The sequence below is a fragment of the Ips typographus genome, linkage group LG11 (assembly GCF_016097725.1).
Source record: "Ips typographus isolate SLU linkage group LG11, UJ_Ityp_2.0, whole genome shotgun sequence".
NCBI lineage: Eukaryota > Metazoa > Arthropoda > Insecta > Coleoptera > Curculionidae > Ips > Ips typographus.
This window is the reverse complement of record NC_138432.1, coordinates 2142622-2169147: the sequence shown is the minus strand read 5'-3', so window position 1 is coordinate 2169147 and position 26526 is coordinate 2142622. Positions and strand designations below refer to the sequence as shown.

Genomic DNA, 26526 nt, shown 5'->3' with positions numbered 1-26526 from the left:
TGCCCGCGTGCGACTCTGAAATTGCGGCCGTTTTTGTCAACGAACCACTCTTCGAGGTTGATTTGTGCATCTACCCACGCGACGGCCGGGGTAGACACGAACTTAAAAACCTCAATAAATGGGCGACCCCATGGTGTACCCGATCCTGTTTCCGAATGGGGAATTTGGCTTTGATAAAGAGATCCATCACGTTCGGAACGTGACGAAGACAATCACTTTTCGCGAGTTCTATCGCTATCGTCTAAGATACGCGATACGAATCGCTTACAAAGACCGCCACCATCCAAAACCCAACTCAACAACAAAGTGAGTCTTCGAACCGTCACCGCTCGATCTCGCCTATCCGTGAATTAAATGAATTCACAATTTTGCATAATGGCTGCAAATTGCTTCAATAGTACGTAGTGGACGCTTATGTCAAAGTGGAGGCGAACGAGCTGTGGTAACATAAAACCCACCAGCTATTTAGATGGCGAGCCAGTTATGGTAGTTTGTTAAGGTACTTGGAGACAAGGGCAAACGCAGCTGGTACGGATTATCGAGTTGGTCAATTTTCATTTTGCCTGCGTCGTCGAGACGCGGAATGCGTTTCACGAATCGCCAGTACCTCGATGCGATTAATGTAATAGCAAGACATGGCAAGCCGGATCTCTTTATCACGTTTACGACGAACCCGAATTGGCCAGAGATCCAAAACAATCTCGCTTACAAACAGAAATGGCCAAACCGTCCTGATTTGGTTTGTCGCGCATTCCACATTAGATTAACCGAGTTTATGGACGATATCGTCAAGAACCAATTGTACGGTACCGTCCATAACTATTTCTACACGATAGAATTTCAAAAACGAGGCTTGCCTCATGCTCACTTTGGTGACGTTTTTACCGCGCGGCAAACTAAACAGCCGTGAGCGCGTCGACGATGTCGTTTCAGCCGAGATACCGGACTATCAAGTCGAACCGATTTTGTATAGAACGGTAGCCGACTTTTATCTGCATACAAAGTGTAGAGGACCGACCCGCGACCCAAACGTTACCTGTTTGAGAGCGGACGGTACCGGCAAAAAGTATTTTCCAAAGGCCCTACGGGAGGTCACTAATTTAAACGATAACGCTTCAACGGTCAAAAATGGACACCCTGAATATCGTCGACGTCGCAACAATCACATGATCATTTCGAACAACATTACGTACACCAATGCCGATATCGTGCCTTACAATCGTTACGCGGCACTCAAATATCAGAGTCACATCAATTTTGAGTGCGTCGGATCCTTGGCATCCGTCAAATATCTGTAGAAATACGTAACGAAGGGTGAGGACATGTGTCGCATGGAAGCGAAAAATAAAGTCCATCGCACTATAAATTGGGACGAGATTAGTAATGACCTAGACTGTAGGTATGTGAGTTCAATGTTCAATGGAGGCGTGTTGGCGCCTGTTCCAATTTAAGATGAGCGATCGAAGTCATTTGGTTGTATGTCTGCCTGTTCACCTTGAGGGCCAACAGACCATCGAGTACGAGGAGGACGAAGACGCGGCAGATTTTGCCACGCGCCACCATCGACACCAAACTCACGGCTTACTTTAAGCTAAACCAGATGGAGGGAGCGCCACGTGATTTATTTTATAGGGAAATCCCGGAAAATTACACGTGGAACGCAAAGCGCGGTCAATGGCAATCACGTGTTTATAATCGAAATGTGGTAGGCGTTGTCGTCATTCAACGCACAACGATGAATTGTACTGTTTGCGTACACTGTTGCAACATGTGCGTGGCTGCCGATCATTTGTGCATTTGATTCGGACAGTGGTCAAACACAGACAGGTGGTGAAACTATCGTGTGCGACACGTATCGTGAAGCGTGTGTGCGTCGCGGTCTTTTCGCAAACACTGATATATTTGAACGTGCGATGCAACAAGCTTCGACGCGTGCGGCACCATATCGTTTACGTAAATTTTATTCTTTAATAGTGTTGATCAGTTTGGACGCGGGCCAATCCTATGTGGTCAATGTTTTAGCGGTTTGGTCCAAATTCAAGTTTCCGCACATGATTGCCGACTTGGTATTGGGTCCACGTCCCACCACCACTTCAAATGGTTCTAATGACTGACCGAGTTTATCACTAGACATGACAGATTTACCTGAAGTTAAATCTAAAACTTTTATTACCAGAACTGATCATCAAAATTACTTTGTTATTGACATAGAAACATTTTCATTATTGCAACGTCTTAAAAGAGCGACAGCTTATGTGTTTAGATTCGTACATAACTGTCAACATCCTGACAACAAATTAACTGGCCCTTTGTCAGTGCAAGAAATCGATAATGCGTTCATATCTTTGTTAAAACAATCACAATTTGAAACTTACGCGAGCGAAGTCACGTTGTTGTCAGGAGGTCATATGCTGTCACCTAAAAGTAAATTATTCAGTTTGAATCCTTTCATTGATCAAAATGGTTTATTAAGAGTGGGAGGTCTACTAAGTAACGCTGATTTTAACGATAACAAAAAGCACCCTGTTATTACCTCCTCAAAACATGGCTTGTGTAAATTAATTTTTAATTTTGAACATCTTAAACTATTGCATGCTGGACCACAAGCATTGCTCTATCATATTCGGGAGACATTATGGCCGGTATCTGGTAGAAATTTGGCAAAATTTACTGTTCGAAATTGCGTTATTTGTTTTAGACAAAATCCAAAGCCTGTTTCTACGTTAATGGGTGATTTTCCTCGGACGCGACTACAAGCTGGTTTTCCATTTCAAATCTGTGGCGTAGACTACGCCGGGCCGTTTTATATTAAAGATCGTAAAGGCCGTGGATGCAAAATCACTAAATGTTGGTTAGCTTTGTTCGTTTGTTTTTCGGTGAAAGCAATTCATCTAGAATTAGTATCAGATCTAACGACTGACACATTTTTATTAGCTCTTAAGCGTTTTATCAGTCGGCGCACACTGGTAGTTTTTTTAATTTCATTGGCATAAAAGAAATACTTGGAGTTTTATATATTTGGCTAAAAGTCATTCAAATGTCAAACAATGTTTTCAAAGAACAAGTTGGCTATGATAGAATGTCACATTCTTTTATTATTGTTTGATAGTGATTCGTCAAACTCAAATACATTTTTTTTTCTAGTAAGTTTTTTTGGATGCGTTACGAAGGTTTTGTTATTATAACTTAGTAGAAGACAAGTTTCATTTTTGTTTTAAAATGGATCCTAATTGTAGGGGTAAGTAGTAAGTTTTTCACATAAAAATGTTTGATCAAAAGTTTACTTTTAAATATTAATATACTCAAAATGGAAATGCGTTTTTACGTCACTATTAAGAGACACAATTTTCAATGTTTTTTTTTATGTTCCGCCCAAAATCCCACGGGTTTGTTTAGTGTTTTGTTGAAGAAACTTACTGAATAAACTGATGCTAAACAGAAGCCTTGCTCATATTTGCACATAAGTCTAAAATGCGGGGTTAATTTTTTACTGACGTTTCAAAAGTTCAAAATGCTATACTTACCTATATTTGGTTCTGCTTACAGATGTGGAAGAAAACTTTTTTATTATTAGTTACCAGGACCTTTTTGACATGGTTCAGAGTTTTTCCGATAAAAGTATTAATAGTAGATTCACTACTTTAGAAAATAAAATTTTAGAACTGACGAAAAATTAGCAACTCAGCAAGAACGAAAAAAGAAATTTATCAAGATTTAAATCAGATTTTTTTAAAAAATGGATGGTTTCGTGTCGATCTAAAGACAGATTCATACAAACACATGCAAAATGGTTGAGTTTGCAAATGAAATTTTTCAAAAGAAGCAATCAAGTCAAACGAAAATCAAGCAATAAAGGTCGACCTAAAGTATCTTTTGAAGATAGCAGTGATCGTTCCAAAAGAATGAAAACTAGCAATTTGCGAAATACATCTAGTGCAGTAGAACTCGCCTATGCAACGCAAATAAATTTTCGTGCCGAAGGAAACAATCAAGCTGCAAAAATACTCAAAGACATTACCAATACACCATCAAAAGCTCACGAGTATTGCAACGCCTTAAAAAATCAAACAACAACTTATACTAAATTGAGTGCTGATGAGGCACTTTCTCTTCTAATAGAAGCAAAGTTAAGCAAGAGTCAATACAAGTTAATCAGGCGTCAAGTCAAAGAAAAAAACTGTCATATTTATCCTTCCTATGATGAAATCCTTAAAGCAAAGAAGCGATGTTACCCTAACTCAATAATTGTCTCTTCGGATACTGTAGCCGAAGTTCCAATCCAGTCAATGCTGAATCATACTTGCGAAAGATTGCTTCAGTTACAAGAAGAAGTTATTGATAGTTTAAACTCCTGCTCAAACGTAAATTTAGTTTTAATATGTAAATGGGGCCTAGACGGTTCTTCAGGTCAATCGGAGTACAAACAAAAATTTGACAAAACCGGTAGTTCTGACTCTAGTATAGTATTGACATCATTAGTACCCATAAGGCTTATATATCCTACAGAAACCAATAAAAATAATCAAATAATTTGGCAAAATGTAAGAACATCATCGCCTCGTTTTTGTCGTCCTTTAAAATTACAGTTCATTCACGAAACAGCAGAGCTAATTAAACTAGAAAAAGAGTTTGTGGACCGTCAAATTAATAATATCGTTCCATTTACTTGTACCATTAATAACTCAAATGTAACTGTTAATTTTGAACTACATTTTACAATGATTGACGGTAAAGTTTGCAATTCTTTAACTTCAAACAAATCTACTCAAAGATGTTATATTTGTGGAGCCTGTTCTAAAGACTTTAATAATATCGACAATATTGTTCTACGACCAGCAAATACTGATAACTTTAAGTATGGCCTGTCTACTTTACATGCTTGGATACGTTTTTTTGAATGTCTCTTACATTTAGCTTATAAAATGGATATTAAAAAATGGCAAGCTAGAAGTGATATTGATAAACAAATTGTATTGGATACCAAAAAGCGTATTCAAGGGCAATTGCGCAACCAGATAGGGCTTATTGTTGATAAGCCTAAGCCCGGTTTTGGTAGCTCCAATGATGGTAACACAGCTCGTAGGTTCTTTGAAAATGTAGAAGTAGTATCAAATATAACCAAAATTGACAAACAATTAATTACAAAATTTCATGTAATATTGCAAACTTTATCGTCTGGATTTGACATCAATACAGATAGATTTAAGGAATATGCGTTAACAACTGCAAGACTTTTTGTGACATTGTATCCTTGGTATGCCATGCCTCCAACTATACACAAAATTTTAATACATGGCTTTGAAGTTATTAAATCATTTTGCTTGCCAATAGGACAATTATCCGAGGAAGCACAAGAGGCACGCAACAAGGATATCAAGAAGTATAGAGCGGATTTTTCCAGAAAAACATCCAGAAAAGATAACATACGAGATATAATAAATCGCCTTCTGGTTTCGTCAGATCCTTGCATCTCGAGTTTACGTAAACTACCTTTTTAAAAATTAAAATGTTTCCTTCCTGAAACTTTTGAGTTATTAGATACTCCAAAAGTAAATAATTCCACGGAAACTAAGTTTTTAGAGTTAAGTAGTTCTGACGAAGAATAAAAATATCATTAGGTATTTTTTTTAATTAAAAAGATGTTTTTGATATTTTTAATGAATTATGTACGATATATAAGACCTTATAATGAAATCATTAGACACATTGAACCGAATATTACCATTCAGCACTTTACTTTAACTAACAACTATTTATCTTTATGAAATACTCTGTATATTATATTGTGCGACTATTAATTTCTTTAAAAACCTGCTTAAAAAATTCCATTGTGTCATTTATTAAAAATTCCTTAACTGTATTTGACTCTTTTAATTATTGCCTAGATTTTTTAAAAATCGACCACTGTGCGGCGGCGTAAACCAGAGCGGATATACTCCGATAATGGGACCAACTTTGTGGGCGCGCATTCTGAATTGCAAGACATTTCCAAATTTCTTAAAAATACTTCTAATCAATCAATTAGTATGGATCACTGCACTGGTGAAACAATTGAATGGAGATTCATTCCTGTAAATTCACCTCACTTTGGAGGTTTATGGGAAGCGGGGGTCAAATCGTGTAAGTTTCACTTGAAACGTGTTCTCGGAAATAATAGTTTAACATTCGAAGAAATGTACACCGTTTTTGCGCACATTGAAGCAATTTTAAACTCCCGACCGATCTCGCCAATCTCAACCGATCCTAATGACATATCTCCTTTAACTCCTGCCCATTTTCTAATTGGGAGAAGCATGATGACGATACCTGAACCTGATATGACCGAAATACCAACTGGACGTCTATCTCGTTACCAACTACTGGAACAGATTCTTCAAAATTTCTGGACCCGATGGTCTAAAGAATATATCTCGGAGGTCCAGCAACGATGCAAATGGAAGAGTACCAGTGTCAATGTAAAGGAGGGAGATTTAGTATTGATCAAAGAAGACCATCTTCCGCCGTTACTGTGGAAACTTGGGAGAATCGTTACTTTGCATCCTGGAAAAGATGGGATATCAAGAGTTTTGTCCATAAAAACGAAAAATGCTGTCATCAAGCGAGCCATCCAGAGGGGTGTCTACTGCCGAATGAAACTTCTAGTCAGTTGAAAGCTGCTTCTTTCAAGGGTCTTGAATGAAATGTCCGCGCAACCGCGCAACGAATTGGCAACACCGCAAGATCGATCCCCATCGACCTCGACTTCGACGAGAGAGAGGCGGACGAGACGAAATTAACCCGTACACGAAGCGAGACGTTACCCGACACATTTACGTCTTTTTTATATTTACTTGTGTGATTTACTTTTTTGAAGTAAATAAGGTTCAACAAAAACAAATGCGTACTTTCTCTACAGTAATACCTAACTGTTTTTATAAGTTTCATAACAAATAAGAGTTTTAATAAATAAAATGTCCTCAACGTATATGTATATGAATTTTCCACTTAGACATATTCTTCTATAAATAGGAGCTGAGCAGACACAAAAAGTTAAATTTGCTGTAGGATGTTAATCAGTTGGAAAATAAATTGTACATTAGATAGATATTAATGACTGATTGCTGGTCCTTGTTCACTCCCAATGTCAACTTCTGCACAGTTACTCAGTTCGCCATGCGTAGATTGACATTGAAAGGAATGACAGTATTTCTAATACTTCAGCATTTAGTTGGAAATTAAATGAAAATTATTCGGCCATATATTGTGGATAGAACAATGCTGCATATGGCATAACAGCAAATCGAAATCGCAAATAAAACTACACACACCCGCGCCCCAATCATTAGTTTATTATTAAAATTAAAAAAATCTAAGATTGACCTGGATGACTTTTTTTGCTTCTCGCTTCACCGGGAGAATATCTGAAACAAAAAAAAATATTACCACGATAATATAAGAAATGTCAATGTGTTTTAACTCAGTTTTAACTAATGTTAGCTGAAGCTTGATTTTATATTGTAGCATAAAATCAGTATAAAAATTCATTATACATTGAATGGTAATCTAGCACACAGGTGGTCTATTTCTGACCATAAAGAAGTTTAGAAACGTATGAAAATTATACGCAAAGTTGCGAAGAAGGTCCAAGTGGACCATACACATCTGTATTTACTAATTTACCCTTTTTCCAGCGTCCTCACGGAAAAGGTACATTTTTTCAAACAAGTCAACCAAAAAATAGATTCAGACTAGTAAGAATAATGAAAAAAACCTTTCCTACTCAGGTGCGGTAAATGCACTTTTATTTTCAACCAGGTATGTAATAACGTTATTTCTTATGTGTATACCAGGTGGAAAGATGAAAATGACCTGCTTTTACTTTCCACCCGGGTGAATAGTTGAGTCCTTTCCACCCGGGTAAATGTCAATATGCGTTTTGTCATATCTGGGCTTACTTTTTATAGTTAAGAGACTGTGCCGCCATCTCTGCAACAGCTCGCAGCTCAGGTGATGATGAGTAACATCTGCGTCTTCAGAAATCTCCATGTTAAAAGCACTTTAAGAAACGTTTCAGCTCAAAATATTAAAAACGGAATAGCACAACAATGACGTTGTCAAGATTGTAAACAATTCACCAGTCGTTTATTATGCTTGAAGGCATAACTACTCGTGCACCTATACTACCTTTTTGTAAAGACTATTAGCAATCAATATTTCCGCTGAATGATTTATTAACAGATTTGGATAAATGGTTGAAAATAAAATAGTATTCAAACCACGGTAGAAAGTTTAATTTCTGTCTTGAGATAAACTACCCAATCTCTTCACCTGAGTATGTAATATACTATTACACACTTATTTAAGTGCGGGAAAGAGTACTTTTCCGCACCGGATGCGGTAAAGTTACTTTTCCGCATTGCAAAATTAATTAACAATAAATGTAAACTTTTAAAGGTAATATGTAGAGCGAGAATATCCACTTGCACCAACTTTTTATGAGATGCTGAAGCAAATTAAAAAATTGAAAAAGTTATTAAACAGATAACAAACGAAAGAAAGCCCACAATATTCAGACAGGATTTAGTTTAAAATTCTCTAATTACTCCCTAGGTAGTGAAAGTGATATTTTCATCTCTCAAATGAGGGAGAAAACTTTTATTTTCTATAGAGGTCGTAGGAAATAGTTATTTGCGCATAGTTAAAAGCAGCAGTTAAATATTATGTTAATACCTGGTTGAAGAAGGTGTTGTTACTAAAGATATGTTTGTCAATTTGTCAAGAAAGTGACAAAGTGTCTTTAGACAGTGTGACTTTTACTGGTGGCACTTTTCCTCCCTAGAGAAGAAAAGTTTTAAATTGAACACCCTGTTTCTATTCTTTTTTTAAAATTATTCGCAAGAAGGCTAGTAATTATTCTTAATACTTCCCTATACCTATTTTGCACCGTTTCCTAGATGTTTCATAAAAATGGTGGCTTTGTCAGCAAAACGGTAGTCTAAACATTAATTAAATTCTCAAGTCCTGAAAGGCTTGCCGATGTGACCTTTTGCCCTCAGTTCCTTTACCTAACTTCAACCGTTTCTGACTTATTAACAGTTTTTCCTTAAAGGGTGCATACAATCGTAATCCATACCAATCTAAATACGGACACCTGCTTGGCCTTACAGACTAGTTGTCGTTTCAATAACGACAACATGCTTTGACAGATATTTGTCAAATACAAAACTGGTTAAAACTTAGCACAAACAGGGGTCCGTATTCAGATTAGTATGGATTACGATTTTATACGCACTTTAAGGAAAAACTGTTATTAAGTCAGAAACGGTTGAAGTTAGGTAGAGGAAGAGTACACATAGATTTGTTCTAAATTTAATGTTCTTTTTGCACTTTTTTTTAAGGTTTTTTTTTACTTTACCCTTTAACCATTAACCGTATTAGCAATGCAATATTAAAACATTAAATATCTCGAAAACGGTCAACATTTAAGATCTAAAACTAGTATACTTTTTTTTAAATAGAAAACATATTAGAATAACATTTTGAATTCGTATGCGCGTTTCAGCTGCGTAAAAAAAAGTTTAAGTCCTTTTAAGCAGCTGAAATGGTTGCAGATAGCTACTGCAAAATAGTAGTAATGATGTAGCTCTATGTCCCATTACTTAAGGTTCACCCTATACATGGTTATTCACGTTATATTATTATTAAGATTGCGACTAACCTATTCACTTTCAAAAAAGTTTTTTGATTCTGTGATGGATATAGACCTATTGAAGGTAGCTTTTAAAATATTTTTAAGATGTACCGGTTGTCCCAAATGCAGAAAAACTATCAAAGTCATGTTTTTCCAAATGGAACACCTAGTATATTACTTTATTTTCAGAATCTACGTTGAAAATAAAAATTAATTGAAGTTCATTGATGTTTGATAGGTCTATACTTTACAGTTCCTCAGATATTCCTGAATTTGTAAACATGTAGAACAAATATTAACATTTAAACATTCAACCTTCCTTTGAGATTTATTGACCAACATTGGTTTGGGCGCTGATAACAGATTAAGTTTTATGATCCAAAAGTAATAAATTGTCTAGCTCATATAGGGGGTCTCAAAAAATTTAATCAAAAAGAAATTTTGAAGTAGTATAAACTTGTCAAAATTAAATGGAACCCCACCAATTTTATGGTTACAAGTTACAATATATGCAAAATTTAATTACCTATCCAAAATTATTAAGGTTTCATACCGCTAATTCTTAATTGTTTTTCTTGGAAAATCGACATTTCTTAAACTAGAGCTGACTTTGACTGATTTTTGCAATCGTTCAAAGATCACTTAGTATCTTTTCCAATTACATATCTATCGTTCTAATCTGAGTAAAGCTTAGAATAAAATAGTGGCTTAATACTTTGTAAATTTGCTAAACAAGTTGCAAAAATAATTCATAAAAATGTTTAAAACGGCGACAATTCGACTACAAACACAAACATAGCTACTCCGTTTTTGAGTCCTTCAGCAACATTATTAAGTATCTTAATGGATATACTCCTAAAAATTTCGCTAATTCGCTAATCTGTGGTCATTTCTCAAAGGTATCAAAAATCACTCAAAATCGGTGCGAGTTCGAGAAATGTTGACTTTCCAAGAAAACACGAACAGTTAGCCATAGGAGACCTCAATAATTTTCGAAAGATAATTAAATTTTGCATCTACTTTAACCATAAAATAGGTGGTGTTCAATTTGATTTTGACAAGTTGTTAAAGTTTAAAGGTTGCAATTATTGGGAGAAAAATTTTGAGACATCTTGTATGAGCTAGACAATTTCTCACCCATGGATCCTAAAACTTGATCATTTAGCAGTTCCCAAGCGAATTTTAATTGATAAAACAAACATAGGTTGAGTGATTAAACATTAAAATTTGTTCTACATTTTTACAAAATAACGAATATCTGAGAAACTGTAAAGTTTAGACGTACCAAACCTCAATGTCATTACCTTTTATTTTCAACATAGATTCTGAAAATCAAGTAAAATACTAAGTATTCCATTTGAAAAAATATAACTACGATACTTTTTCTGCATTTGGGACAACCGGTAAATCTTGAAAATATTTTAAAAAGATCTACATCCATCTCAGAATTAAAAGTTTGTTGAAAGTGAATACTTTAGTCACAATTTTTCGTGTCGAATATCGTGAATAACCCTGTATAATTTATAAAAAAACAAATGTTTTAATTTTGTATGTCATTAACCACAACAATTTAAAATGTTTATTGTTCAATTGAATTGTTAAAGACAATTTTCAGATTATAGTTTAGTTAAGATAACAAAAAATGCAGGTAAAAGTTAAAAAATATAAATAAATCGCAGACATTTAAATTAGGTAGGTATATGACATACTTCACAAAAGTTGAATTGTAAAAGCTATCAGAAAAATAAGTAATACACAGGCTGTTCCAATTAAAAAAGTCGAAATTACTTAAGCTGAATCAGTCAACACGGTGTTTCATAATAAATGCGTTATACAGGATGTTTCACGATAAATGCGTTATATTTTAGGGTTTGATTGAACGTCAAAAAATAACTATAATTTGCTATATAAACCATGGTTCCAAGATGTTTCGTTATGTAGATACAGGGTGTTAAAGTTTGGGTAAAAAAATCTAAATTTATTTATTTCATCAAAACAATAAGAGATATTTTCGTAAAACTTTTTAGGTTTCAACGATAAAGTTCGTTTTGTCATTAAAAAATATTTTTTATTTTGCTAGTGGCGTCTAATCGAACAAGTTATTGACCATTTTTGCAAAAAAAAATATGTACGCCACTGTTTTTCCATAAAATGCAAATCAGTTCTGAATTCCTTATTCAATTTAACACAGAAAAGGCATCTAGTAACTTTTTGGTACGTCATCTCGTTTTCGAATAAAACATCCTGCAAAAGTATCATTAAAATAAATACTAAATCTTCGAATTTCGTCTCTATTCAATTTTAAAATTTTGATTTGTCCAGTTTTTAATAAAAAAATAGGAAGATACTGCTTGTTCCTATCGAATAAAAAATTTTTGAAAAAAACTAAATTAATAAAAATATATTGATTAATAAACAGTCGACGATTTAGTATTGATTTTATGGGTACATTTTATGATTTTCAATTTTTTATTGGAAAAAGAAAGGTGTACCGAAAAGTTACTAGATAGCTGTTCTGTTCTAAATTGAATGAGTAATTCAAAATTGATTTGTGTTTAATGGAAAAAAGAGTAGTGTACATATTTTTTTGCGAAAATTAAAAAAATATGTTTTTTATTGCAAAACGTGCCTTATCATGGACAGTTAACCTACAAAGTTTAATAAAAATATCTGAGACCGGTTTGAATAAATAGATCCAAACTATAACACCCTGTATCCCATAACGGAACATCTTTGCCCCATGGTTTATTTAGCAAACTAGGGTAATTTTTTACTTTTAATCAAACCATAAAATATGACGCATTTATCGTGAAACACCCTGTATTTTAGGGTTTGATTAAACGTCAAAACAAAACCTAGTTTCTATATAAACCATGATCCAAAAATGTTTCGTTATGGAGGTACATGGTCTTAAAGTTTTAAAAAAATAATAATAGTCCCTTTGGAGCAAGATGAATGTTCTGACGATATGTGGTATTTTTTAAATAATGCCTAAATTAATTCTATTTAGACTCACAATTGCTTCCATAACATTTATTCATTATGTAGCTAAATTTTTAATAGTTTTATGAATTTTACCACGCGATCCTTGGCCTTCAAAGATCCTCTAATCTCATTTTCTCAATATTTCAGGTTAGGAACGAGAATTTGAAAAACGGTTTTTACTGGCCTATTTGGATGTTATTTGGCTACTTTTTCATAATGAAAAAGTCATATCATTCCATTTGTTTTTTTTATTTTTTTTTTGGAATTTGAATCATGGTGTCAAAACTAGCCCCATGGCGGAGAAATATTCAACTAAATCAACTATATTTTGGATGATTCTTATTGACCAAGAAATGCTTTTTTCAACAATACCAAATTTGTTGAAATTGGTCAAACCGTTAAGAAGTTAAAGCAGGTTATTGCAAAAACCATTAAACACCCCACGCCATCTTTGTTTTTGAAATAACAGAAATTTCTGTTTTACGAAAATGATAGATAAATTAGTTCGCTTTAAAAATGTGGAAAAAAAATTCTAGTTTATTGTGCAAAATTTATAGAAAATGCAATTTAAAAAATTAAGCTGGCAGTTACGGCCTCTGGTGGTCATTTTTAGAAATTGAAAATATTTTTCAGCGATTCTTCATGGCCGATTTACGTAAAAAATTTCTAAGGTCAGGAGACTGTTTTTCCAAACTCTGACCAACATAAAATATTTTTTGTACGGTTGTCTGAAATTACGGGTTATATTTTGACGTTTGCACGAATCTTCTAACTGTCCAGGTAACCAAGTTAGCACGTGTCAATAAAGACACTTATCATTTAAAAGAAACAGTTGAAAAATTTGTAATTTAAATTTCGATAGTAATAAAATTGTAAGAACTAGGTCATGTGTAAAGGCCAGATGACATTGTCAAAAACAGTCAAGTGAAGTTCAAAACGCAGTTTAAACTTTGAAAAATGGTAAATTAAATTTAATCAGTTGTTAAAACTTAAATTTCAAAATACACGTTACGTCACGTTGAAAATGCAAATCTGCATGTTCTTGCAACACTGTAAAGGTCAGTTGACATCTGTCAAAATTAGTCACGTGACCTTAAAATGTGGTTTAAAATTAAAAACTTTGGCAAATTACATTTAGACTATTTTAGACAGTTGTAAAAGCAAGAGACACCTCATGTGACTTTGATTATGTCATTTTAGAGCTTGCAACCCTGTCCAAGCCAACTGACACCTGTCAAAAACAGTCACATGACTTTAAAATGTAATTTAAATGGTAATTTAGACATTTGTAAAAGCGAAATTGTAAAATTCACGTAGTGCGACGTTAAAAATACAATTTAAAAATGTAGTTTAAATGTTGAAAAATTGGTAAATTTTTATAATAATTTGTAATGAATATTGTTTCAACTCAATATCATGTAACAAAGATTTTACCATAATAATTACTTGTTCCTATGCTGTTATGTTCAATTTTCAGTCAATATTAATAAACTACATTTTGAAATATACAGACAATGCCTTATAAATATCTCAAAATGCCTTGTAATGTCTTGTAATACCTCACAATGCTTCGTAGTAATGGAAATTACCTCAACATTCTACCCCTGGGTTGATATGGAGAATAAGTAAATTTATTAATACTATAACTAAATACTTGGGTAAACCCTGCCTGTCTACAATGCAGTCTACAAAGAGTACAATGATGATTATTGTGTTAAAGGTAAAACCATAATGAAAACTGCATTGCTTTTTATTTTAATGTTATTATCATGTTATAATTAATAATTTAAAATCAATTAACTCACCTTAAAACTTGCTTTTTAATCCACTGTAATGTAGATAGTTTCAAATATTGCACAGGATTTTATTCTTCTCCAACTTGACTTGATTGCAGTCCCTGGGAAACATAGTCACTTTCTTCATAAAAGCTGTGCTTTTTCATCCACATGGAAAAGTAGTAATGTATGCAGTATAAACCAGTTGCAGATCTGTAAGACTAGCCTAATTAGTTACTAGAACCACCCTTAAAAAATGTGTAGTAATGATGCATCAGCATGGTTTATTACATAGGTTAGGTTTGAAATTGTCATTGTAATCTTACCTGGGCCCAGCAGCTGTTGTATCCATTATGTCTATCAAAAAAAACATACATTTACTTGATTTTAGTGTATAATTTTCATTAATTAAATTATTGGATTTTGTCATAAAAATATAATTTAGCAGCATGTTCTAGGTAGATTTTTTGACATAACAAGTGACAAGTGGGATTAGTGGGAATTTTACTTGACATTCTTGACAACACATACAACAGATCCAAGAGGGCGGCCCTATCAGCAAAACCTGTTTCCTCATGCGATACGTCGCGTGACGTCACAGTGGATGCTCGGCTGCACAGTATGAACTTAAAACCAATGGGTTATTATTTACATTGAACAAGTGAAGCCACCTCCACTGAGTGGAGGTATTACTTTCCTTCTGACAAAGTATTTATACTATAAAGTGATACGCTTGAATAATCAAAATATCTAAAAATTCAGCTTTATTAAGTATTGGCTTATTTCTTTAAACAAAACATTGGAGCTGCACAAAGACGTTTGCTTTACAATCGTAGTACTAGATAGGTAAATATTGTCTCATATGAGTAGTTTCTAGACCTATTACTTGAACTCACAGCAAACTACCTTATTACTGCTATTACTGTGAGTTCCCAATCAAACTACCCGACTGAAAGGACTTTCACGTTGTGACTTGAGTATTAAAAAAACTGGTTGTGTCTTTGAAAAAAAACTATATTATCGATCGAAAAAACCGGGAAAAAAGGGGTTGTCGACACACTAATGGTGGGTTTAGACAGAACATTTAACTGGAACATTAGTGTTAGTGTTAGCATTTAGAAAATATACAGCATAAAATTCAATGAGTTGGTTTATACAGATTTAGCATTAGTGTTATCTGTAACATGTGACCTTGAAAGTATTTAATTTTTAATCCATACCACTTGTCTGGTAGTTTATGCAACCAGCATAGCAGATAGTGCGGGCTGGCGGCAAGGGTTTTGAGGTTAGTTTTAGTTTAGCATAAGTTGCATGGTCGTTGAGTTGTGTTCCTTGTACTCCCGTACATAATAAAGTTATCTTGGGAATTGCTAGTATTATTTCAAGATAAAACATGGTATCAGGTGTGGACAGTTAGACACTTGTAGAAACCCCCTTGTTTGCTCCTATATGCTCCTAGTTTTACCGGGTCAACTAGAAAAGATGGAGAACTTGTTTAAGCCCCCAGAGCCCCTTGTGTTAGATGGCCATATTGCAGAGAACTGGAAAAAATTCTCGCAAAAGTTTGATGTATTTATGACAGCTTCAGGATTGAAATCAAAACCGGAAGAAACACAGATTGCAGTGTTCCTGAATTTCGTAGGAGACGATGGATTGGAACTGCATAATACTTTTCCTTATTCTGAGGAAGAAGCAAAATCACTAGAAGCCATTAAAAAAAGGTTCAATGATTATTGTGCTCCAACAGCCAATGTTATTTTTGAAAGGTACAAATTCAACAGTATTGTGCAGCAAGAAGGACAACCTTTTGATAGTTTCTTGACTGAGCTTAGGAAGGCTATTAAGTCTACTTTGTATAAAGACACTGATGACATGATCAGAGATCGCATTGTTATGGGGATAAAAGATAAAGGTACTCAAGAGAGGCTCTTGCGGGAGTCAAAGCTTACTTTAAACAAGGCTGTAGAGTTTTGCCGTGCTACTGAAATAAGTAGATCTCAGGCTAAAGTGTTGCAAGAACCTGTGCTTGTGGATGCAGTAAGGCGCCAGTCATTGAATTCCAGTCCTGATTTAAACAAAATAGATTGTAAGTACTGTGGTTACAAACATTTTAGAAATGCTAGGTGTCCTGCCACTGGCAAAACATGTGCAAAATGTCAGGAACACAACTTTTTACTTCAATGACGTGCGCACATTAGACGTTTATTTGACAATTTTACTGTCATTTTAACAACATAACCCTAAAAAAATACATTTTGGTTGATGTGTTCGGGTCAGGGTTCACTGTTTTTGAATTTGTAAAAGTTTATAATAATGGATGACAAAAGATTCAATGATATTGAATTGATTGAATTAGTGAGACAATTCAGCTGCTTGTGGGATTCACGAATGTCTACTGATAAGAACAAAAACATTAAGGAAAACGCCTGGACATCCATAAGCGAAATAATGGGATTCTGAATAGATGCTTGCCAATCTAGATGGTTAGCTCTAAGGCAACGTTTCGCTAGAAAAAAGGGAATGACAGTGTGTCCCATCAGGAAGTGGTGCTGATGTATCAAACAAATGGCCACTTTTTGAATTATTATTGTTTGTAGACAATATAGTAAAACCAAGAAAGTAAGTTAAAAACAATACTGTGACAAAACTATTATTTACTCACTTTCTTTGAATTTTTACAGGACTGAGGGAAACATTAAGACTAAAGCTTTTGCCAGCAGCTCCTTAACATCACCTGCAGAAAGCAGTAGTTGTTCGGCACATTGGGATATATTCCAGGAAATCTTGTTGCCAGAGTCACCAAAGGAAGCACAAGACCCTATATTCTTAAGCGACAACGAACAAGTTGAAAACAATTCTACAAAAAAAAATATCTCAAGCAGTACATTGACCATAAAACGAAAACTGCAAGAACTGAACCAAGATATACCACAAAAATTAAAATTGAAAAAAAAAGATTGTACAGCACAACCTAGTGCAATGCTTAGCAAAAGCATTGACAATGCTTTCGAAAAACTAAACCAGCTCGTTGGAAAATACTAATTATTCGTTTGGGCTTACCATAGCTCTGATGTTAGAAGAACTGGAACCCCAACAACAACTGATTATGGAAGAAAATTATGAAGCTCTGGGCAGAGAGTGATGTGTGAAACTGTGAAAAGTAGATGTATTTATTGATAAAAAAATTTTGATAGACAACTGACAGTTTAAGTTTATTTATTTTCATAATAAATACAATTTTAAACAGGAATTGAACCTTATAACACGTTTTCCATTTGCCATGGAACACTTCCAACATCTGAAACAAAATAATCTGCCAACACATCTCTTGTTTCTTGATAGGTTCGTTTGCAGTTACTGGTTCTACTAAGTGCAATAGATGTTAGGCCTGTTCCTAAATCATCAGGAGGCAAACTCCGTAACGATGTAGGAAATAGAAAACGCATAGAAATAGACAAGAAAGAAAATTTCTTTCTATTAAGTGTTGGTACTCTCTAAGAAGTTATTTTCTATCACATTTGGCTGACACCGTCAACCGAAAACGGGAAGCTATCGGTCCTAAAAACATTGACTAATTTCTAGGAATAAATCTAGGGCTTTTACTTGTTTCCTCGTATTCAGGGTTAATGACAAGTATCAATGACAATAATTTGAATAATTCTACGTTTTTTGATTCTTTCTCAGTATTTAATCATATATTTCAAAGTTTGCATTCTAAAATAGTCCGTTTTGTTCCCATTATTGTTGTTGTATTTATTGTAGTTCTGTACTCAGTTTCTTATTTTCTTGTTAGACCATTAATATTTCTCAGTTCCTTGTAAACATGCTACCAATTGTTATGCATTTTGTGAAGGTAGTAGGATGGGACTTTAGGATGTGTTGATGGAACTCATATAGCCATAACACAACCATTCCATCATCAGCTTACACCTCACAGCTTACCCATCAACAGCTTACACCTCAAAAACAACAACTAATAGATGCATTAACACTTTTACTAAAAACTCAAAAACAATGAAAGGGGGGTGCAAACACAATCAATTGGTCCCCAACACAACCTTATTATTGACACAAAGGAAAAGAAAGATTGACAAATACAAAATTTCATAGCTCCAAGAAAGATAAATTCATAGCAAGACCTGATTTGGTCTTTCTATTTTGCACAACCCGAATAGCTACGTTGAGTGCCGATCTTCGCCAATCGAAACGTAGAGAGTACCATATATTACGATAGAGAAGGGTTTTCTATGATAGCAAAGAAATTTCCTTGCTATTCGTTACAGAGTTCGCCTTAGATCTCCAGGAACCAAAATCCAACTGGCCATTTTCATCAATGAAATCTGTATAACCAGTGGGGCAATACTTTCTTTGTTCTGCAGGAAGACCCATATTGTTTTGTAAAAAATTGTGTAATACTACTGTAGCTTTGACAATTTTATCACACATTTCAACATTTGTCATGAGAGGACTTTTTAATATTCTCCACCTCTGCACTAGAATTCCAAATGTGTTTTCTATGGTTCTTCTAGCTCGAGAAAGTCTATAATTAAATATGTTTTTTCTGTCACCAAGAAACTGACCTGCATATGGACGCATTATTCTGCTATGCAACGGAAAGGCTTGATCAGCAACCATAAAATGTTGCAAAGGTATTTGCGACTTTGGTAAATTTTTAGCAGGAGGCAAGTTTAACTGATCATTTAATAAACTCTGTCCAAATCCACTTTCTTTAAAAACAACACTGTCATGGTTAGAGTCATATCCACTTATGTCCACTAGAGTGAATCGATATTGGACGTCACATGCTGCCATCAAGACAATACTAAAATGCTTCTTGTAATTGAAGAATTGTGATCCAGAAAATTTTGGGCATTGTATGTTCACATGTTTTCCATCAATAGGTCCTACACAATTAGGTATATTCCATCTATGCCAAAATCTTTCAGCAATATTGTTCCAGTCAGATTCACTTGGTTGTGAAAGCACAAGTGGCACCAATTTTTCCCAAAGAACTGCACATGTTTCTTTAATAATGCAATGAGCTGTGGCTTTGCCAACTCAGAAAAAAATGTAACATTGGTGACTATTCAGGGTCATACATACATACTTCAGTGTCATTGTTAGCCTATGTGCTGGAGATAAAAGATTTTTTGTGACATCTTTTTGTAGGGCCGATTGAACCTTCTCAAGGAGGTAGTTGAACAAGTCAGGTGTCATCCATGTATATTTAAAACACTGTTCAAAATCCCTCTCTTTATTAAGCATATCATTAACTAGAGATGCAAAATGTCCATGCTGATCTCGACTTTGTTTTCTATTAATTGGTCTTGCCTTAAATCTTCTGACTCTTCGACTCTGACTTTTCTTCAATTCATTGAAAACTTGACAAGAAGAGAGCAACAATAATCAATAATGTTGCCAACAATATACACGCTTTCTTATGATTCCGTTGTAACATTTGTTTGAAATATGTAAGGTACCAAATCGGAATAATTAATATTTCAAATAAAAACAAAACAATGTTTATAGGTTAGGTCACGTGGTAATAATCTTTTACATTTGATCTAGGCGCATGCGCAAAATCTTAATGTTAAATGCTGTATAAACCATACCTCATGCACTAATACTAAATTTAATTTTAACACTAAATTTGCTAATGTTAAATTTCTGTCTAAACCCACCATTAAACTTTAAAAAATGGTAAATTAAATTTAGACAGTTGTAAAAACTTAAATTGCAAAATACAGGTTATGTGACGTTGTAAATGCAATTCTGCATGTTCTTGCAACACTGTAAAGGCCAGTTGACATCTGTCAAAATTAGTCACGTGACGTTTAAAATTTAAAAATTTGGTAAATTAAATTTAGACCATTTTAGACAGTTGTAAAAGCTGAAATTGCAGGAGACACATCACACATGACTTTGATTATGCCATTTTAGAGCTTGCAACACTGTCAAATCCAACTGACATCGGTCAAAAACACTCACGTGATTTTAAAATGTAATTTAAATGTTAATCCATTGTTAAATTTAATTTAGACAGTTGAATAGCTGAAATTCTAAAATACACGTTGTGTGGCGTTAATAGTACAATTTTAAGCATGCAACACTGTAAAAGCCAGTTGACACCTGTTGAAAACAGTCATGTGACCTTAAAAATGTAGTTTAAATGTTGCAAAATTGGTAAATTATTAATAATTTGTAATGAATATTGTTACAACTCAATATCATGTAACAAAGATTTTAACATAATAATTACATGTGCCTATGCTGTTCTGTTCATTTTTCATTCAATTTTGTTATATTAATACACTACATTTTGAAATATACAGACAATGCCTCAAAATACTCTCTAATGTCTTGTAATACCTCACAATGCTTTGTAATAATGGGAAAGTGCCTCATAATACCTCAAGTGTGTACACCAAATTACCTCGGTCATTTACCCCTTGGGTTTTTGACATTTATTTGAAAACAATTGAATATTAGTATGGAGTATGTTGCATAAAATATGTTAAGAATTGTTTCTAGAATCCAAAACCTCGTTCAAAATAAAAACATAAGGTTCAAAGTGTTTTTGCTAAAGTGTATAATGATGATTATTGTGTTAAACATAAAACGATAATGAAAACTGTAATGCTTTTCATTTGAATGTTAATTTAAGTAAAATCACTATACTGACCTTAAAACTTGCTTTTTATCCACTGTTCTAATATAGGTAAGTAGTTAAACCCATTGCACACAATTTCACTCTTCAACTCGATTGATATGTTGCACCTTCTATTGGTTCCTCCTTCCTGGATTAGGTGAATTTATTCATAAAGGTTGTGTTTTTTTATCCACATGGAAAAGTAGTCAAGTATTCAGCATATACTGGATATAACTGGTGTGAAGGCAGCAAGCCGGATTCCAGCAAGCCGGAGCCGAAGATGCCCGATTGGTCAGTGGCGGCGATTTATTTTTTTCTATTGGCAAATACATTCAAAAATTTGTATATTTCTAATTACTTACATGTTATAGTACTTATAATCATCTGAAACAATACACATTAAAGCAATACAATTATGTTTTATTAAGTTACCACCTTTAAACTCAATTTCTATTAAAAGTGCACATTCAACTGACTGATAAATAGTAAACAAAAAATACGAATATAAAATACTCGAATACTCCAAGAAAGAAAATTACAGCAAATACAACGTTGCCACATTTACTTATAGGCGCTTTCTGAAAAATTGTAGTAGGTACCTTGAAAATTGAACATAATGAATACGAATACTAACCGTATATTTTGTTGGTTTTTCTTGGTTTCTGGACAAACTGTCCCGCCTCCCACATTGTCTTTCTGGCCTTTAATAGTGACTATTAGTAGGTACATTTGGGTACCAATCACTTGTCCTTGCATGCCGTAGGGACTTTGAAAATTGTACATAATGAATACGAATACTAAACATATATTGTTGGTTTTTCTTGATTTCTGGACAAACTGTCCCGCCTCCCACATTGTCTTTCTGGCCGATAATAGTGACTATTAGTAGGTACATTTTGGTACCAATCACTTGTCCTTGCATGCCGTAGGGACTTTGAAAATTGTACATAATGAATACGAATACTAAACATATATTGTTGGTTTTTCTTGATTTCTGGACAAACTGTCCCGCCTCCCACATTGTCTTTCTAGCCGATAATAGTGACTATTAGTAGGTACATTTTGGTACCAATCACTTGTCCTTGCATGCCGTAGGGACTTTGAAAATCGAATATAATGAATACGAATACTAAGCATATATAGTTGGTTTTTGGGATAGAAACTTCCAGTTATTGTTACATTACCCATAGTAGAGCCATGTTTAAGAATAATTAGATTTTTTGCAAGTATAGCGTCTAATCGCAAAATGTATTTTGTAAATGTATGTGGTTTAACAAGTTCAAACTGAAAATGCCATCAAAAGGCGCCATATAACAGACGTGTACGTGCCTAGAATAGGGAGCGGTAAATCGGTGGATGTCAAATGTTTTGGGTAATTCCATGAAGGCAAGAATGCAGGTCTTCCTGTACGTGCCGATACAGAGGGTGGCAATTTTGAATTATCTATTCTAGCGAAAGCAATTTAATCTAATAAAATCTGGCAACTTTTTTACAATGGTATGGTTATACAATGGGAATTGGTCAGAATTGTTCGTTTTGGCTCTTATCTTTGTTGGTTTTAAGGCTTTCTCGGTTTCGTTGGGTGTTGGGTGGCTTCATTTCTGTTTTGATCTTAGTGTTGGTAGTTTGTGTTCTGAAAAAATGTAAGTAATTAAATAGGTACTCGTCTAGCGCCAATAATATCTCGTGTTAATTAACTAAATTGCTGGCATATGGTTGAAAGAAACCGCTCGATTTCTTTCGAAGAAATTTCAGTTAAATTATTTTGAAGTGATATGTTTTAACTGTCCAACGTTTAATTTAGTAAAATTAGACTAGTAGGCTATAATCGGTATCGGCCCGAAATTTCATATCGGTCGATCACTAGACTAGACTACATTGTTGGTTGTTTAAATTACCCGCTTTTCAATTACATTACCAAATTGTTTCAGGAGCGAAAATAATAATGGGAATGGAGGTGAGATGCCAGAATTTAGTCTGGCATCCATCCCTGAAGAGGAGGAGGACCTTTTGTTGTCCGATGGTATGTAGAATTAACATTTACAACAAATTTATCGCACCTCCAAAACTTAAATAAATCGGAAAAATTTGTATTTTTTTTTTTTTGCAGATTCGATGGTGGAGGAAGAACCGCGCCCGCAGCGGCCCGAGCCTGGTCAACAGGCCAGCGTGCCCCCCTGCACCTGCAAGTGCAGGGGGGCACTTGCAGGTGCTAGTGGCCCTGCAGTTAGCGGCCCTGCAGGTGTTAGCGGCCCTGCAGGTGTTAGCGGCCCTGCAGGTGCAGCTGGCAATCCAGGCAGGGGAGGTTGAGGCCGGAGCCGTGGCCGTGACCGTGGGCGTGGGCGAGGCCGTGGAGGTGGGCGAGGAGGCCGTGGAGGTGGGCGAAGCCGTGGAGGTGGGCGAGGAGGCCGTGGAGGTGGGCGAGGCCGTGGAGGTGGGCGGGCCGTGGCCTTCGACTTACCAATAGTAAGCTTGTCAGCAATAAAGCATATATTGTTTAAATAATAACTATGTTCTTCTTTTTGGCAGACCAATTAGTTGTAGCCCCCTAAGGCAAAATTCTAAGTTAAGAAGAAAATTGTTTGAAAATACCATGTTTACTTTATTTACTGCCAACATCGTTCAGCCACCACCAGAACAGCAACAATTTTGAACTTATTTTTTCTAGGAATAGATACTATATAGGGTGATTCACGGTGATGGTTAATTAGAAGTATCTAGAGAGCAACTCAATATTTTGTTGTTGAAATTTCGAGTGTAGCCTAGGTTGGGTCCAATCTCTCTATTTAAAATATTTTGAACTTTGCGGTGTTGCCAGATCAGTCAGAATAAACACCAACTTTTGAGTTTCAAATGGAAGTCTGTTTTATCTCATTTTGAATTCCTCGCAAGAAGGCTAGTAATTAATTGTTAATACTTCCCTATACCTATCGCACCGTTCCTTAGAGTTTATAAAAATGGTGAACTTGTCAGCAAAACGGTGGTCTAAACTTAATTAATTTCTCAAGTCCAGACGTTTTGCTGATGTGACCTTTTGGTCTTCAGTTAGACAATACTACATGGTTGAAAAGCCCAACACAAAAATGAAAAAAAACCTACAGTGTGGTTATATTAACCTTTAGAGTCGGACAGATAAAAAAACTGCAAAAAAGTCCATTTTTTTTTTTTTTTTCACGTGATTTGTTTTACAGGGAAATCCGGAAAATTACACGTGGAACGCAAAGCGCGTCAATGGCAATCAGGTGTTTATATCGTAAGATGGTTGGCAGTTGCCGTGGAGTCAATCACGCAACAACGATGAATTGTACTGTTTTGCGTACACTGTTGCAAATGTTGCGTGGCTGCCGATCATTTGTGGAACTGCGCACTGCCCGTGCATTTGATTCAGGACAGTGGTCAGTTTGAGACGATCGTTTGCGACACATATCGTGAAGCGTGTGCGTCGCGGTCTTTTCGCAAACACTGATATATTTGAACGTGCGATGCAACAGGCTTCGACTCGTGCGGTACCATATCGTTTACGTAAATTTTATTCTTTATTATGTTGATCAGTTTGGACGCGGGCCAATCATATGTGTCAATGTTTAGCGCTTTGGTCCAAATTCAAGTTTCCGCACATCATTGCCGACTTGGTATTGGGTCCACGTCCCACCACCACTTATACGGTCATGCCTATCATCTTGCCATTGCACAGATCGATTCGATCTTGACAGAAATAGTAATGAACGATAACTTGAACTTGACCTTGGCCAGGTTGGGTTTGCACGATCCTGAAAGCATCTCCTAACGATGACGGACATAATGACGCAGATACCGAGGTAGTCATTGATGTGTCGGGCGTCGTGCGGTGGAAGGGGTGGCGGTGCAGTTTCCCAATTGTCAACATCAGTGATGACAACAACACCAGTAGCAACAATAACAACAACAATTGCTGCTGCCGGCTGCAGGCAGGGGACAACATCAACAGTACAAGTGTGAGTCTGTATAGCAGTGGTACCGCAAGTAGAAGTAACGGAAGTGACGGAACCGCAAGTGGTGGAACAGGTTTGTGATGAAGGAGACGGAAGTGGCGGCGGCGACGGCGGCGGAGGGAGTTGCAGTAGTTGTAGTACAGACTGCTGGTGACTGGTTTGGTGTTAGTGATTGTGAGGTGTCGCAACGGTCTTCATCGATTTGGTCAGTCCGATGACGACGACGACTGCGACGACGAGGACCAGAATAGATGCCTAATGTTCGCGATTTCTGAGGAATTTGGTTTTATATTGACGGCCCGGCTGGCATGGGGAAAAACCTTTTGTATAATGTATTAATGCTCGAGTAAGTCGAGCCGATATCAGGGTGTCCCACGACGAAGAATCGATTGGTATTGGAAAAAGTATAAATAGAGAGTTTGAAAATTTGGCAGGATACTGATGTTGCATGCCCAATCGAACTAAAAATATTTCAGATGGTTGCACTTCACGTTTATACCGAAGTCGATCACAACTTTCTTATTTTAAATAGAACCCCATATATTATTACATATTTGGATTCCTCACAAAATTCTGACCAACTTTTGTGTACAATGCCCTATGACTAGCTCTACCGTTTGCGAAATATTTGATGTTTTTCCAAAAAAGTGACAGTTGCAACGCTCAACATCTTTTTGTACCCTGTCAAAACCGTATTTTATTTGCAATAAAACTTTGGGTTATTGTAAATAAAGGATCGTTTTATTAAATTGAGGGTGCGTAATGACGCTGTGTATACAGGGTCGTCAAAAAAAAATCATAAACTTGCCACTAAAAAAATAAAAAAATCTCAGTTTTTTAAATAAACCCCCCATTTTATTACGACGGAATCATTTTGGAGCATTAAAAATTACTATACGTTTCATTTACTTGCCGATACCTAAATCCAACCCATTTCGTTTTATTTGAGAATAAACATGTTTTTATTAGGCTGCATGGTTGGGATTAGCTGGGACTCTAGTTGGTCATGCTTTTGACACACGGTGATATTGGAGACTTGCAGAGCATGTTATAAACACTAGTTTTGAGTGTTTTGACAACTGCAAATATGCCGTAGCGGTTACGTTATTCCAACCAAGATTACTTAAATCTGTTTATTATTTACGGAGAATGTGATAAAGTTGTGAGTAGAAGATGTGAAGGTATTTGCCGCTCAACCTCTTTTTAAGTGGTGCACTAATTAAATGAAAAATCGGGTGAAATTTATGCTTCTTCAGGATCCTCTGATTTGAAACTTTTGGATATGCCTTGTCGTAAATAGACTTCTTACATACGATTTTAAGTGGACTGTGTGGTGAACTAAGAATCCAAGCAAGAGTGACTTGTGAATCAGACCAAGCATATACTGCTCAATGGTGAGCAGAATTTCATAAGAGGATATAAACAAACAGTAAGTCGTCTAATAAAGAAGCGTAGTTCGAGTAAGTCGTCTAATAA

At 35.3% G+C, this 26526-nt stretch overlaps 2 long non-coding RNA genes across 3 annotated transcripts in view; one reads left to right on the top strand and one right to left on the bottom strand.

The window, feature by feature from the left end:
* Positions 1-26526, top strand: part of LOC145735650 (uncharacterized) — a 123821-nt gene that overhangs the window by 73647 nt on the left and 23648 nt on the right. The gene's annotated exons all lie outside the window — the stretch shown is intronic.
* Positions 7306-21502, bottom strand: LOC145735324 (uncharacterized). 2 transcript variants are annotated; one of them, XR_014179649.1, is made up of 4 exons: positions 21113-21502; positions 14757-14787; positions 14461-14643; positions 7306-7400 (listed from the first exon to the last, which is right to left on the bottom strand). It is a non-coding gene; the product is annotated as an uncharacterized LOC145735324 (long non-coding RNA). The 2 variants fall into 2 exon arrangements; XR_014179648.1 differs by lacking the exon at positions 21113-21502 and having other exon boundaries at positions 14757-15180.